The 16,784-nt window shown below is 40.4% G+C and overlaps 1 protein-coding gene and 1 long non-coding RNA gene across 2 annotated transcripts in view; one reads left to right on the top strand and one right to left on the bottom strand.

The window, feature by feature from the left end:
• Nucleotides 1-16,784, top strand: part of heca (headcase) — a 53,337-nt gene that overhangs the window by 30,012 nt on the left and 6,541 nt on the right. The window lies entirely within an intron of this gene.
• On the bottom strand, nt 6,129-8,269 carry LOC135265964 (uncharacterized). Its single transcript, XR_010333867.1, has 3 exons — nt 7,960-8,269; nt 7,134-7,906; nt 6,129-7,078 (listed from the first exon to the last, which is right to left on the bottom strand). It is a non-coding gene; the product is annotated as an uncharacterized LOC135265964 (long non-coding RNA).

Genomic DNA, 16,784 nt, shown 5'->3' with positions numbered 1-16,784 from the left:
TGGCACGTCATAGTGTCTGTCGTTCGCTGGAATCTTTCGTAACTTTTAAGGTATTGGAAACAAAAGCGTGCCATCAGATCTTGGTCGTTTTATTGGCAGCAGGAAGCGTAATCCAAGGCTCGTTAATTCATCAATTCCTCCGGGTAATTGACACTTCAAAATCAAAATATCATCAACGTTTCAGTTTTAATTATAATGCAATTATGAACGGTTTAATAAACCTCATAATGAAGTGATCTAAATGTCAAGTCGAGGTTTCTCTCATTAACGATCGGCTAACTGATCTATCTGTCAAGAACGAGAAGCAATAAACTTGTCCTAGCAGTGCAGCCGAAGATGTCTGTTCGATCGTTGCCGTCATAATCTGAATAGTGCATGTTTAGGAAGTGGTAAAATGGCAAATGTATGTGCTGGCATCTTGAACGCGTAATAAGAGCACATTACTATTGTTTGTTACTGCAGTAAAATTCCAATTTTATGAGGAAAGTGTGCAACACAGACAGTGTTCATGTAGACAGATTAACTTTTATCCCTCTGCACCTCCTGGTGCTTTACCGCCGTCATTAAACGTCATGTGAAGTTTACTCTTGTCATTTGAAGAATATTATTTTGAAAATGGCCTCGTATTTTGCCGTTGGCTAAAGTTTTGCATTTTGGTAAAAATCGTAAAACTAACTCGTATTTAAAGAACACATTTCACCGAAGAGGTGGTCTTATTAACAGAGCTCCCCATAAAAACGTCTCATCACGCAGTCGAAAGACTGCCAACAGCCATGCAAATGACCGAGATTCGTTCTTGCGACTTTTAATTAGGTACCTTTTTGCAGTTGCGTCAATCTTCCGGTTTCACGACATTGCTACCTTATTAACTTTGGGATTTTATGACTCATTTGTCGCTCCGTAAATATGATCGTCTAATGCCACCAGACGATGTAGTATCATGTCGTACTCCTATTGTCGGGCTTAGTAACCCTTTAATGTCGCGGTGTAATCGAGTTAAACGGAAGCATAATAACAACAGTAAACGGTTTTTCGCAAATTAACGTTTTCTTGTCGTTCAGGAAAAATCACCTCGTTCGTATTAAACGGCGGCAGTAAAACAGCAAACGACTTCCCGGGGGAAGGGTTGCCAGGGCTTAAGGGGCTGAATTTTAATGAACGACCAGAAACGTGTCACGTGATGTTGCAATATCTATTCATTATTGTCCTGATGTCGGAACTGACGGACAGTTTTGCAGGACGTGACGGAGATTGATATTGGCCTGGTGGAAATATTCTCGCTAAATATCGCTCTAATTAAGTGCGAAATGATCAGACACGAAAATTATTATTATCATACAAGAGCTTTTAAAATTGCATCCACGTATGAGATGGTTATTGTATGCAAAAGCCCCGGCTGCTAAACTCAATAAAGTACATGGGATACCGTCGTATTCCAGTTCCAGCTGCAGAATGGGGCATAAAACGAAATTGTTTATTAAATTACTTACCATCTAAAACAGTCTATGATCGAAATAGAACAAGTTTATATTGTGCGCCGCTTTCGTTTTATAGTTTCGATCATAATCGGAGCCGTTTTCCCTTCGACTTTTTCCTTCCCGAATTCGCTTTCAATTAAATCGCGAAATAATCGCAACTCGTTGATTTCGCCCCGAGTGGGCCACTTCCCTTTTCACCCTTTCAATCTGGCAGCAGATTACGCTTAACATCTTAGCGTTTTACAATTTAAAGCACCTCCAAAAGGCATCCGAGCGAGCAAGATTGGATTTGAATTTATTTATCTGCGTGCCTCAAATATATTCGTGTTTAGAATTCAGAACTCCATTAGATAAAGTCAGGTCGGCTCGTTTTTGGCCTTTTTAGTTTTACTTTGGCTGATTGTTGGGCTTAGTCGCCCACTTGGCAGAATCGGAGGTATAAATAAGACTTACGTCGCACGCTTATCCCTCCTCTGATCTGTTTGCCATGGAGCTTACAAGTTTTATAATTTGCCTAAGTATGTTCCCGATCCGGTGCGGCTCGCCTTCCTCCGGATTAAGTTCCGCAATTTGTTCGTTTTGCCACGCCACACCTGTTAAAGGCGAAAAAACGAACAGGATTCACCCTGTCCTCTCTAATTAACTCGGGAACATTTTGACGTTATGTTTCGGCATGATTCTAAGCGTAACGGGCTACGTTATCCTCCCTTAGGTAATTACATGTCGAGATTTGCATATCCTAGGAGTTTCACTCGAATTAACGAATAACTGTTTACTCCATTGGGATTTGCCCGACTCATACGCCACCTCATTTGACTGAGAAACTTTTTTTAATTGGAAACGATTTTTATTGTCGGACCGTTTTTCCAGCAACTAGAGTTCCAGCTCGTAGATCAGATCGAATATCCTGTGAGAAAGGGACGCACAAGCAGTTCAAGAGAGACTTACCGGAGCCGGCATTACAATGCATTTGTCTACATTGTAGTGAGATATGTTCTACAGCCGGTGGTTTCCCTCACAGTACACAAACAACCCATCAGCACGACTCTTAAACAATGGGTTCGCTACGACTTTACAACCGACTCTTGAAGGATTGTGTTGTTCCATGTAACCCTTTGCTGCGTTGCTTATGCTCATTTTGTGTCTGACGTCTTAGTGATGGATGCCGTCGGTGGCGGCACTAGTAACACATTTTGTTAGTTAGGGAACAGAGAATTTAAAGAGCTGGTAAGTGATGAGAGATTATCCTCTCGCGGCAGGTGTTGCGGTATAGACGGCTACCACATAATTTCAGTGTAGTGCAGTTTCGCCCATTAACAAGATTTACACGTCGTTTTTAATTATGAAGTCTTCTAAAATGCATATAATCAACGCTGGGGCTAATAAACATTTACCCACCAAGACATAATTAAATAAATCTACATAAATGTTCCCTTAAAAACATCTTTTATTAAAACTTGCATAGTTAGGAGACGCCGTCTCTCTATAAAATAAACTTCTCACAGCAGTAAACTCCGTTTTCTTTGCTTCTTCTTGTTGGCGCAAATAAAAACTGCAACTCTTATCTGAAAAGTTGCTATTTATTCGAGCGCATAATGTAATGAAATATGCCTCCTAAATTCTATTCCCCGGAGCAATACCGTAGAGATCTGGAGGCTATTAAATTGTAATTAAGGTTTTAATATCTCTATTAGAACCGCAACGTAACCGGGAGCATCTGCGCTTACACACCATGCCATGTTACCAAAATTTCTTACCCTGTTCAGGAATTGAAATTCAAAAACGGACACATGTTACACGGCACGTATTTGATGAAATTTGTAAAAAGGAAATGTGCAAATTGTTATAACGATCTTCATGGCCGTTTATGCCTATTGTCGTTTCTATTAACGGCACTTTATTCTATTGACGCTAACTTTTGTTTAAATATTTTGCAAAAATAAGAGAAGCACCTTGCAAGTAGCTACTAGATGATTTAATAAAAAGAATAGTGACGTCATTTTGCCCACTTCCACGCAAAGTGAAAGGTAGTTGCAATTGATTTTTAAACACAGTTGCATAACAAATATCGGGTCTTGAAAAATGTTGGAAATACTAAGAATGTTTAAATGAGTAAGAAGTAGTAGGTAAAAATAACCAAATGTCATTTCATTCATAAATTTAATACTCCTGAGGTGATTAATTCAAATAACTGGTAACACGTATTACCGGTTCGTACAAAAAGTAGCTACACCATTAATTACGGATCGTACCGTCTACAAAACATTCAGCTAATTCTTTGAGATTTTCCAGCTCGTTTGTGTTAAATTATAATTTACTGATAGATAAAAATTCATTTTATGGCTAGTTAATTAGAATGAGTCACATCGATTTGATGTAATGATTGTTGATGGTGAAGATATGTGGAAATATTCAAGTTTTTCTATTGTTGTTCCGTTGAGTTATTAAAGATTCAAAAGGTGCTTTCCACTTTTTACTCGCACCTATAAACGTTTAATTGTTACTTATCAGTCATCAGGCTGGCCAGTTGAACGAACTCTAGTGCCATTACATGTCTCTAGTTTTGATACCTCACTCCATCACATACCACCAATCAGATAAGATTCTGCAGCTAATTGCCTCAGTGGTGATCAGGAGGCGACCTCCAGGTCTCACAACTTTGGCATCAAAAATGTAAAAAATGACCGAACTGTTGTTCAAAGTGTCAATAATTTCGTTGCCATTACATTAAAACGAACTGGAACTTCCAGTTTCCACTTGCTTGGTCCTGGATGGTTGAAGCTTTTAATAATTTCTCGTTGTTTTTCCCGCATTTTGCAACGTGGGTAGGCATCAATCAGTGAGTAATTAGTTTGAGAAGTTGCGCCGCCCCCGGCGCGATATCCGGCGACCTATGTTCACGAGTTATCCTCCACATATTTAGTACCTTGGCAGTTTCCAATTAACGGCTTTCACACGGCGAACGGAGGCGGCCGTCGGTGTTCGATTTGATTTGATTTAATGTCGGCGGCAGCAGCAGAATTTTACCGTCCTGCCCTTGCTTTTATAGACAACAATACACAATACTGGGCGTGCAACAAGCTTTCTAGACAGTTCTTGCACGTTACCAAGTAACAAGATATACTCGGGCTCAAAAATGCGACTATTTTGATGTAACGTGAGAGTTCTTTTCAATTTGCGCGTCGTCTGCCGCCGGAAATGTGCGCGTCAACAAACCAACAATACTGCGGGTGGTGGCGGCGACGGCGGCGGCGGCGGCTTTCACGGAATTGTGGATGTCTGCCTTCGCGGCGCACCTTCCAAGAAACTTTGGATTTTAACGTGCTTGGTTTAAATTACAACCAACTCGCAAACTAAACAGGGCGGGAACAAACACTCAAATTTTTGGAATTTAATTTTTAACTTCGATCTGACGAGTTGGCTTGATGATGCCAAGCACGTGCTCGGTGTGCTTTATGATTCCTGCAGTAATGACAAACACAGGAAATACTTTCCTGCAAAAGCAAAAAATTGCCAACATTCTTCCCGTCTAAATAACTACACCACAGAAAAACACGTAACAGCGAGACGTGATTGTTTAATCTGACATTTTGCAATGATGTAGATATCTTAACATTCTTTTTCCATAACGTTTCCATTCTTCTGCTTTTTCTCAACATAAATTCGAAAATTCTCCTAGTGGTTTTAATTCAGTTTGTTGCACCGGTTAAATTCGCATCTCTGCCTCTGGCACGATCGCACCCGGTGCTTAGAACAACAATACCTGAGATAAGACGGGTCAGGTTTGCGGCGTCGCTGACGCCGCTTGCGTCACATTGTATCCGCCAGACCGTGTCAAGATAGCGAGCGTTCCGACGCCGAAATATAAACTACTCCTCTTCACGCATAATTTAGAGACCATTCGCGTTTATTTATCAAGAGGCGGATCCGATGGAGAGCTAAATTTTCAGGTCGTTGAAACGACACTTTTTTGGCAAAATTAAACTCCTGTTGCGAGCAGACGGGAGATAACAATGAAATTGTTTTCAACTATAAATTGAAGCGCAGGTTGTGCTTCAGCCGTTTCATTGAGACGTTATTGGCAAGGTAAATGTTGAAGTGCTGAACACAATGTAGGTATAATGGAAAATCGGAAAATTTATGCTCTGATGAGTAAACAGCGACGAGATATCGCATGAAAGCAGGGACTTAACGTTACATTGTCGGAGCAAGTTGCAAGAACTCATCCACAGCTACAAATTCAATGAAATTTCTAAATCAGTTGAATAAATTGTTCATTACATGCATCAAGTGCGTAGCAGTATTGGTGAGGACTTCTGGCATAAATACATTTGTTATGTTTACTGGTTCCACCAGAAATACATTCATAACATTGATAAACATTATTTTGCGAAAACAAGTTAATATAGACCAAGACCAAAGTCGTGCGATTTGCGCCGATTTTGCAGGAACACTTCAATTAATGGATGCTGTATTCGGATTGCTTGCAGTTATTTTGGTTACAATGGAAATTGTGATGTGTCTAAACACGCATTGTTTAGCATATGAGGAACAGTTGAGTGCCGATTAATTGCTGCACACTTTGTTAGCTCGCGTATTGTATGAAGATTTTTTAAGTTATTTTGTCTTATGGAACTGTCTGGTATTAAATTCTCGGGCATTGTTTAAGATAAAGAAGTGTATCGGGAGTATAATAGCTAAAGTAACGATGGTCTTCGTTACAAGATATTTTAACATGCATAGTCTGTAACAAGTTTATTAATAGATTACATCCTCCGATTATGCACGGTGATTGGCAGGATAATCAGTAGTAAGGCATGAAGCGATTACTAATTCAGCCGCCTGACTTTCGTAATAACACTCCATAGCCGTGTTAAAGAAACAATTCATGCTGAATTTCACATCCGACGTATTTCTCTGTCTGTTTGATCAAATATTAATTTAGCATTTTACTGTAAAAACCTTCGCTAAAGCGAGCTTCTCGAATATGGAAGCACTCTCAGGTAAATGTAATGTAATATGATTCCTAATAAGCTCGTCTCGCCGTCATCAAATAACACGTCTATTTTATAATCTGATAACTTCAAAATGAACTGATGGTGTAGCAGACGAGCCAATTGCTTCTTCCATTGTGCACCATCCGAGCTTATCATGGAAATCATGCCTTATCATTTAGTGAAACAAAAGCTTCGTTCGGTTCTTTTTGAAGGGACTGCTTTACACACACCTTTTCGAACTTTTTTGTTGCGAATGCTAAATCCACATGACTACAAAAGCAAGCTACTCACTTTTACTGTTGGCTTTATCCCGCTTTTTCCACAAGTCGGCTGTTCAGGATTTAGCTGCTTTGTCTTCACATTTGCCACAAGTGGTTACTTGAAAAAACTTTGGCGCAACTAGTGCATTTCCTCTTTTACATGTTAATGCGTACACAAAACGTTTTGTTTTTGAAGCAAGAAGTTCCGACACGAAAGTTTCAGGTACTTGAAAGATTCCACGTCAGTTCCGCCGAACCGTTTAATAAAATATTTCATAATAATGACCGCATCTTTTAATTTGCCACTTCAAACGAGCAACTTCCACAATCTTTTAAGGCTCGACTGGTTATATAAAGTAACTCAAATAACTTTATGAGCCGGCGGTATAATAACCCACCTGTGTACGGGCAACGTTAACTTCTCCAGCTCACTTAATTCTTTTTGTTCAGGTAAGACCGAAAGTTGTCCGCCGACTCACTGAAAAATTGATCAGGCACGTAAGTCGTTTGCGCCACATCGGCTCATCAATTATTAATTAATTTTCTTTCGGATGGGCGGCGACATGGCGAAACCACTTATCGCTTTCAAAAAAATCCGGTTCAGAATTGATCCGGTAATGTACTGTTTACAATACAAACATAATGCAGTCAGTTCTGCATCAATTATGCATCGCGTCTGCTTTCGATCTTCTGCGTCCTACTTGCGATCTGGTGCCTTTGTTGCACGAAAAGGTGCGCCAGATTTAATAAAAACGCTGATGTGTTGACGCTCTATTGTCCGACTCCTGACATGGAGCACGGATCAGTTCAAATTGTTTCAAATCGCGATGAAATTTTAATCTCTTTCGTGGGAGTACATTGTTCTTTGAGCAAAATGAAAGACGGCAAAGAAGCTGCGAACAGATGAAGATTCATTGCTTGTTTTACGAGAAAGGCACGCCCGCCATCATGCGGTGACTATAATTTATACCCGCGGTATTTTTTGAGCGTTTGCGAAGTCGCTGGCCCGGCATTCATTGTAAATTCGCAATTTGGCGATTACACATCGGCACCACCTTCCCATCTTTCATGTTTACACTTCATTTGAAGAAGGGCTTCGCGAAATTCAGACAAAACGTCGAACTAATGGCGCGTGTTGAGCGCTAACATCTTCTTTTCATCGCCGCGTTGTCTGCGACATATTGCGTTATTAAATGTGCACCGTTGACGTTGATAACCTCGTACATCTCGTCATTCAGATGTCGCCGGCAGCCTTTTCTCAGCTGAATCCAACCCCCGATGAATTAGTGGTCGGTTTTTAATTTCAAAATGACGAATTGTAGCCACTTGTCACAGCTGCCGCTGAAATTCTTCGTGTTAATGGACGCGTTATTAAATAATTTCGGGGCCATAGTTAATTTTCGAATAAGCGGACAAATTGCACCGGGCCATACAGTCTGGACATATCGATTAGGGCACGTTGTATGAATAGAACAATAAATTTTTCAGGCTTGTGGCTGACGTCGTGTGACTGTTTTATTTTCGTTACTGACTGAACTCGTGAAAAATTAACTGACTGGTGTCTGCGACAAACGCCCGAAAAGATTAGCCCCAATAAAATCACTCAAATATCAGGGCCAGGATTAACGTGGAAATTAGTGCACTTTTAGCTCTCTTCACTCACAACTGGATCGATATAAATTAATTAAATAAAAATTGAGAAACTTAGCACCCACTAGCCAGTGGCAAATGATTGATGCGGCGCTCGCTGGCCGAACTTGGCTTTTAGCGAAGCCGTGACAAATTCGCCCTGATTTAGTTAGTCAAAGCTCAAGCGACGGTCCGGAGGAAATGGTTCATTATTCACAAAGCGGCGAATAAGAAGACACTTAGACGATTAGGAGCTTTCGGATTGTGTTTTTTGGGGCCATAGCGCGTCAACGACCCGTGGACGAGGCTTTTTGCTCATTGTTTGTCTACCGATTTTCAAAGAAGATTATGCATTGTGATAGGTTCGCGAATATTTGTTTTCTAGTATTTGTGCTCGAGAGAATCGAAGCGAAATGTAAACCCGGCTTTTCAATTTTCTTCGAGTCGCAATTCGTCGTCGTCGGTTCCGCAATTACTTCTCTCGACAATTGGGTCGACGGTCCCGGATTCGAGTGAATTAGGCGCATTTTGTAGGCTTTTATTGTAAACACATTGTTTCGTAATGAAACACCGAGCTCAACATGGGGAACTTCCGGAAGGACTGTGGCCCACAGACCGCGGAGAGCGAACGAAAACGCCGCCAAAACGACTACGAGCTTTTTCTTCTGCTGTGAGCACACCTCCGTTAAAACGCCAAGAAACTTGAGGATGTACATTTAGGAAGACTAACTTTGTTTTGCAATTTACAAGTTTAATTATGTATGTATCAAATAAATTAACTCAATTTGTTCCATGCGTTGCTGTGTGCAGACTTGATTATATCAAAGACAAAGTTGCCTCCAACCATTCCTCCCACTACACACAACTAATACGGATAATTCAGTATTGAATATCATGAAAATTACACTTTTTACCCGTCTGGTTACATTTTTTCAGTTCGACGAACTCTTAAACAAAGCTCCAGTAATATTTGATTTACACATGTGGTTCTTTTTCTTTTGCCATTCTCGTTTTAATGTCTGTCGACAGCTATCCGTCTCTATATTTGTGTTTAGCTTTTGGGATTTACGCTGTATGTTTTTATTATATTTAATGGAACACATAGAATAACTTCGAAACAGACGAACCATGTTTTTATATTGTTACAATTTCATAGACCAGACGACTTAATACATACTTAAAACATTTAAAATCCGTGTATAATAACCAACGAAGGCGTTATTTGCATTGAGTGTTTGCCCCATAGTGATAAAACTGGATAAATATATTGCTTATTGGTTTTTCTTTTTTAATATGTTTGCAGTAAATCATTTACATGGAGGTGTTGGATAAATGCATAAATATTTGTGGGTCAGTTTGTTTGTCGCTTATTTGTTTGATCGCAATACAAATAATTTTTCTCACCTAGATACACAAACGTTGTTTTTTGACATCCTTTCGCTCTTTTGGTAGCAATTTCATAATATTATGATTTTGATAAGGAAGTGTATCGGTGTTATTTGACCTGAAATCTCTTATTATGCAAATGTTCCTGCTGATACATCCCACAAACAACTCTAATAAAAGCGGGATTATCTGAGTTCCCACAAAAACTGGGACCGTCCGAATCCTGCAGTTCTCATCGCTAAACACTGCAGGATTACAAAAGTTTCAATTTCACCTATTTGGCACTTTAATTTGGATAAATGTCTATTTTTTGCACGTCCTGTGACGTTGGAAAAAATTCAGGTGTAAATTATTTGTGTTAGGTGTCCCTTTCGCCGCTCAGGTCCGTTCGATAAATTTAAAGAGGAACGAGCGTTCGCCTTACGCCCGCAACAAACATGCAAATATTTGAGAGAGCGAGCTGTTGTGTGCAACCAAGCTTGATATCTGTGCAGCAGGAGACCCTTTTCTCGGTTTGGGATTCAAATCCTCAGTGACCAAACACAATTGAGATTACCTCAGGTCCGGCTTGTTGTCCACTGATAACGCCTTGTAACTAATCAACCCTAATCGACTCGACTGAAAAGATTCGGGCAAATATTTGCACATCTGTTGCAGCGACACAGATGTCGCCTAAAAAATGGGTCAAGAATGGAGAGACCGCATCCTGCGGGATCACACGATTGTCTGTATAAGACGCTGTGCAGTTACTAAAAACGGTGTGATGTTGGCAATGGAACGAGGTTCGACGACCGCGTTTATGTGCCGATGCAACACTGCAGCTGTGATGAAATACCGGACTTTTATGTTTTGGGTGTTGCCAAAAATTGTAAATTCGAACAGACCGAATTCATTCCAGAAATCACGTAATCAGCTTTCATTGGCCATTAAATTGGAATCGGCGATAAAGGCAGCTGTCTAGGCATTTTTAATTAAAGGAAATAGAGTCGATTCTGATCTTGATCTCGAGATGTAACACTCATTATTCAGAAATCCTGCTTTCGCCTCAAAATGAATTAACACACGCCCACCGTGTCCCGCGTTGGACATTTTTCAGGAAGTGCTATTATTTAAATTAGCAAAGTGGAGTTACGAGATAATTATAACTTCCAACATTAGTGGCTTGCAGCGAGGGGTCATTTACCAAGAATGTGGTGTTTTTGTGTCTTTTTAAACACAGAATGGGCTATTTTGAATTTCCTGGTTTGTGTTGCTTTTGGACGCATCTAGGCGAAAACACAGCTTTCAACTCTGAAACGATTTTTGCCAAGGTTTTGAATTTAAATTGCGTGTGGTCATGTTACAAAAATCTTAATTTACAAAATCGAACACCAGGATCACGTACATTTTCCGAATAATTTTGTGCAGGTAGCGTCTATTTCTGTCGGGTGGTGCAGTCTTGCACACGTGTCGTTCAGTGCGACCCAAATTTACCATTGCACCATCAGCGGTCCAAATAATAACAAAACTTTTCAGTGTTGCAACTTGTCGAGAGAAATGTCATCAATCATCCGAGACCGCTTCAAAATTTCAAAATGATCGAGCCGCAAGAACTCACTACGGCGCCTACATAATTAATCTTGGGGTTTGACCCCAAATAAACGCTTCCATTAAAGACATTTGCTGCATCTACCTTTATCAAATATCAAGGATGTTCGTTATTAATGATCGACTTTCCGTATTGCGCAACAGCGTGATAAATGTCGCGTTTTTATCTTCGAGATCACCAATGTCCTCCTTGAAAATCCGAAAATCCGCAGCAAAGACCTCGTATATCACAGCTCTTTAAACTGCTGTTTGAACTGGAACCTAAACCGGGGCTGCTTAGGCCCATCAATCGAGCTTATGGAATCACCCTGAGGACATGTTTGTGTTACCCTTTCGAGGACTAAGATTTAGTGCAACTCGACACGAGCTTTAATCGCGTGTCCACGCAAGCGTTATTTCATTTCGCGATATTAAACTTGCGCCGGCTTTTTTATTAATTCCGAGGTAAAAAATGACGATGTTTGCTTATAACTCCGGGACGGAACAATGAGCGAGTCGTGGATTCCGTTATGATCGGCACAATCGAAATATTAAATCGTCGACGATTTCGATATAAACAAGATTTTCAATCCTCTTATTAAAGCTCATTGCTCGGGGCGAGGGTTTTATTTGAAAGCGTCGTGTGCATGAGTGTGACATGTTCATAATTGTTGGTCTGCTACTTGGACAATTTTCAAAGAGCGAAAAATGTTAACTTAATGAAAATAAAAATAAAATAGCTTTTATTCAACAAAATCAAGATTGAACGATTGAAAAAGCGTACATGTTGCATATGTTGGCCAAAAGTGTATCAGCGCGGGATCAAATGGCGTGTTTATACGTACATTGCAATCGACTGACTAGACGATAGTTATCTAAATTCAACTTTTAATTAAAAGTTTAACTCCTCTCTCTGGCAATCATCTTAATTCTCAGTAGTATTCTGTGCACGCGAAGGTCATTGAAGCTCCAGCAATTATACTGTTAACAGGAGAAATTTTGGACGATTTCCAAAGCAGAGATATAACTCCCGGTGTATTAAACTCGAGATGCATTCGAATTATAATTTTCGTTCGGGTCTCATTAAGTCGCCTAAGATCGCTGTAGTTTACGGCAGACTTTACGACCAGAAGCGCGGAGTTTAATTCATTAATTTTTCGCCTTTGGTACGTTAGTCGCGTGCAAGTCTCCGAAATTGACTTTTCAATAAAGAAATAACTTTGGAGATTTAAGAATGAGTTACGTATGGTAACAGTTTCGGCATAGATCAAAGGGAGGAACAACAACGATAAGGCATAAATAAAAGATGCAAAGCGAAAGCTGGCGTGCTCTCGAGACATTTATAGAACTCATCTTAGGTCGGATATTACAAAACGTGGAACTTTTCTTATTGAAAAGTCTCGAAATCTACTTCATAATTTTCGTCTGATGTTGAGTAAATACCACCTCGAGAAATATCGGGCGTTATCCAGGCCTCGCCGATAAGACAGGAATTGACTCCGGATATAGAAATACTGACAATCGGAAATTCCTACGTCTAGGTTGGCGAGTGGAGCGAGCGTCAGCGCCCGGATTAATTGAAAGATATGAAATGTAGGGAAATTCAGCGTTTGGTCACAGCCTGGAACGCGGATTTCCTCTACTTTTGCTCGAGTTGTAACTCACGAAAGGGGAATCATATTGAGACGTCGTAACTTTCGAGGATCAGACGGTCTTACTAGAATACAATCGGAGATTTATGTCGCTCTAGTTTAAACATAAATTGCGCTGTTTTGTCCGCGTTCTCCCAAAAGACTATGAAAACTAAATAGAAAGCCCGAGATTTGTGAAGCACATGAGGGCTTTTTATGCCGGTTATTTGGGGATGTTTTGGCGGAGTTGACTTGTAGACCCGACTTAATTGAGTGACGTGAGTCGATTGCAGCGTCAGACGACCTAATCGATTTAGGATCGTGGATTGCCAATTACCTGTGCTGTCACTCGAAACAGACAGCAACACAGAACAGGCTCCTCATTCTGACACCAGAGCCGACTGTTGCACTCAACCCTTCCTGCATGAGGTACACCACGAAATCCATTAACTCTGCGATGGCTCAACGTCCTCTCTCAAAGCAAATAATTTGAGCCAACTATAATTACAGCTTTTTGCCTTTCTTTGGCCACCCAAAATCCGATAAATTTTAATTAATTGGTGCTTCTTGCGGTTCCGATGGTCAGTAAAAGTTGGCGGATCTAAATTTAAAATTACCGACACAACAATGGAGGAAACAAACAAAATAAAGTGGAGTGGCCGCATAAAACTTAGACTCTCAGTTTTATGCGAATGTTTAACATTTCACCGGCAGTTTGGTCGAGAATTACTTTTTGAAACTGCCGCATAGAAAGGATATATTGAAATTCGGTCGTTCTAAGGCTTATGTCGTAAAGCATGGCGATATAAGCGTTCCTTCGATTCGACAGTGTAAACTTTCTCACACCAAAGCCACTTTTTACCCGATTAATTCCCATGCTGGGTGTTTCAACGTCGTAAAAGCAACACGGATGGGCGTAAATTGTCGTCGGCGACGAGAAGTGCTCTAGCTGTAAGGGCCAGGTGTAACGGAAATAAAACATCGCGACGACCATGAAAAATGCATTTCAGAAAGAACGCCTTTATAGACATGAGAAGAAACGGAGCTTCGCAGGGAGTACGAAATAAAATCCGATAATAAAGCTCGAGAGGATTGCGAGAGATGATCATGAAGTTTCACGATGATCTGTTCAGATGCTCGTTAAAAAGAAAAGATGATTAGTGCTACCAATTAATAACGAATCTTATGTAACTAAACAAACCAAGGAAGTCCATTAAGATCTGTATTTACATTTTCATTTGCTTTTCAATTTATAACTTTCCAAGCGTCATAATTAACTCTTCAAACGAATAATACCGCTTACACACACAAGCCTGAACAGCCGAGAAGCACGAAATTTACAGCGTATCTACAATTTATTTCCTTACACCACGGCAAAAACTAAACACGTATAGCTCTATTTACGGGCGTTGTAATCGTGCGGGAGCGAGATATTTGTAATTGTCTCATAAGGGTCGGAGTCGAATCGATGGAAAAAGTCCGGGCTGGGGCATTAAAAGCGAAGTTTTGTTGACATGAACCACTTCCATCAAGGAAACATACAACAGTCGTGTCGTCCAGACAGGACCAATGAAAGAAAAAGTGTTGAACAACAGGAAACCAGTGAACGGAAGAGTGATTGACAATAGCGAGTCTTTCTTCCACCCGCCACGATTTGTCATTTCCCATCAAATTGAATCGGGAAACAGTGCGACTTGAAATCAATAACAAAATTGAATTGATGAGCGACGCAAAAACAATCAATCGACCAATTAAGCAACTTTTTCCAAAGAGCACTCTGCCATTCATTACGAAACTTTGGGATATTAATTGGACGTCGATTTTATCAAGCGAATTCGTCGAATTTGCAAATCCCTCTTTAACTTTTTTCACTTAATAATTAATTTCAATCTGAAAGTTTTTCGACGGTGGCGGTTTGCTAATCTGCGTCGGGGTGTTTTCGCACGGAGCTTTCGCCGTGAAATTATTTCCGCGTTGAAAAACTACATCGTCAAAGCTCCCGTGAAATAAAATACATTATAACAAAAATAATTTTCCGTGTCGCTGATAACAAGAAGAGAAAATCCCAAAATCTAAAACGGAAAGATCTGATTTCGGCTTAATTTTGCGAGGTGGTGACTTGTGAACGACTGGATTAAACTAAGCCGCTTAAAAAAGATCGCACGGGAACGGCGCAAAGATCCACCCTTGCGACGCCTAAAGAGGGCCACGAAACAAAACAAATATTTTTTAAAACACAAAATGTACTCTTGTCTTCCAAAAACTTAATTGGCGCAGTCAGTAGGTGACACCTTTGTTGCAGTTCCGCAACTTAAAAAATAAATCTAGATTTCAATTACGCAAACACTTTTCGGGCAGGCGGTATTAGTTGGAAAAGTTTATATTTACATGTTCTTTCAACGGGCTTAAGAGCCACTAAAAGTGTTTGCATAAATAATTAATGTGGATTAAAAGATTTGGCCATAAATTTTCGCCTCCACAGTTTCAATAAGCGATTAATCCTCTTGTTAATATTAGATTTTGGCTTGTGTTGTGGCATCGTGTCGTTGGAAAAACATGTAGACGCATCCGATTTTGCATCGAGAATGACGCCAATGTTTCATAATAACAAATCGCGTAAAATTTGTCAGACGGCGGAAGGTCGTTCTATGACAACGTCGCTAACATTTAGAAGCGTGGCCCATGCATTGGTTGGTGCATAGAAGTAGGCGTCCAATGCATTTAAAATTAGATGTCCTTGTATTCGTTATTAGCATCCCGGTACAGTCGTTGTCCTATTGCAGGTCATGGCAGGTCACGGCGTTGCATGTGCTCAATGTATATAATTAATCACCTCGACGTCAATGCGACGTCCATATAACGTCGTCAGAAGAACAATGCATCCCTCATTCTCGAGCATAAACCACCGGTTAACGAACCTGCGACTACTAATCGCACGAAAAATCGCCCATTTGGGTCGAAGACTTTGATAAAAAAAAAGTCGCAATTATCAGTTTCCTGGATAGACGAGCATCCGTTTTCGGGCATTTTTCCGATAAAATATCACGTGTCGGACGACATTCCGGTGATCTCTGCGAAACCGGTATTCCAGAGGTAATAATAACGAAAAACGAGCTTGCAACTTTGCAATACATCGACTATTAATTTTCGCAACGGTCCATGTAATTCGGTGAGGACGGCGACGGTGATTTAGGAGCTGCCACTGGAACAACGTGGGTTCAAATCTCGCCGATATGGTGGCAGTGAAATATGGTGCGGCCAGGATAACAAGGAAAAATTCCTGATAAAATCCATCGAATCGCAGCGTAATTGTTAACAGTCGTGTTGCAAGAGGAAAGTCTGGCTTTTGACGGGAACACGCCTCTCTTTTGACTTGATGATGAGGTGAATAAGGAGCGCCCCGGAATCCCATACTGACGCACGTCCTTTTAGAGACGATTGATCGCTAAATAACAGATGTCTATCTGGAACAAACTGCACAGATTTCACTTGCCATATTCGTAGCGAGCTGTAAATTAAACTTGCAACTATAATTGCGACCACTGTTTCTGGATCGCGACTGCATCGACTCGATTCGTTTGATTTGTGCCAGGACAGTGACTTCCGTGACTAGATTTATTACACCTAGTATATATTTGATTCAACATACCTGATTTTTTTCATTCTGACCCGTGTACTATAATATATCTTCGTGGACAGTTTCAATTAAGCACCGTAAGACTTGCTTGCCATCGATTAACTAGATTAAAGCACGAAAGAATGCCACATTTTTGCAACAACTGACTTACTTACGGCTTCCAAGGGACGCCTGACTTAAGAACTTCATCTATAACCATG

This window comes from Tribolium castaneum, chromosome 4, assembly GCF_031307605.1.
Source record: "Tribolium castaneum strain GA2 chromosome 4, icTriCast1.1, whole genome shotgun sequence".
Classification (NCBI taxonomy): domain Eukaryota; kingdom Metazoa; phylum Arthropoda; class Insecta; order Coleoptera; family Tenebrionidae; genus Tribolium; species Tribolium castaneum.
This window is presented reverse-complemented; position numbering and strand designations above follow the sequence as displayed.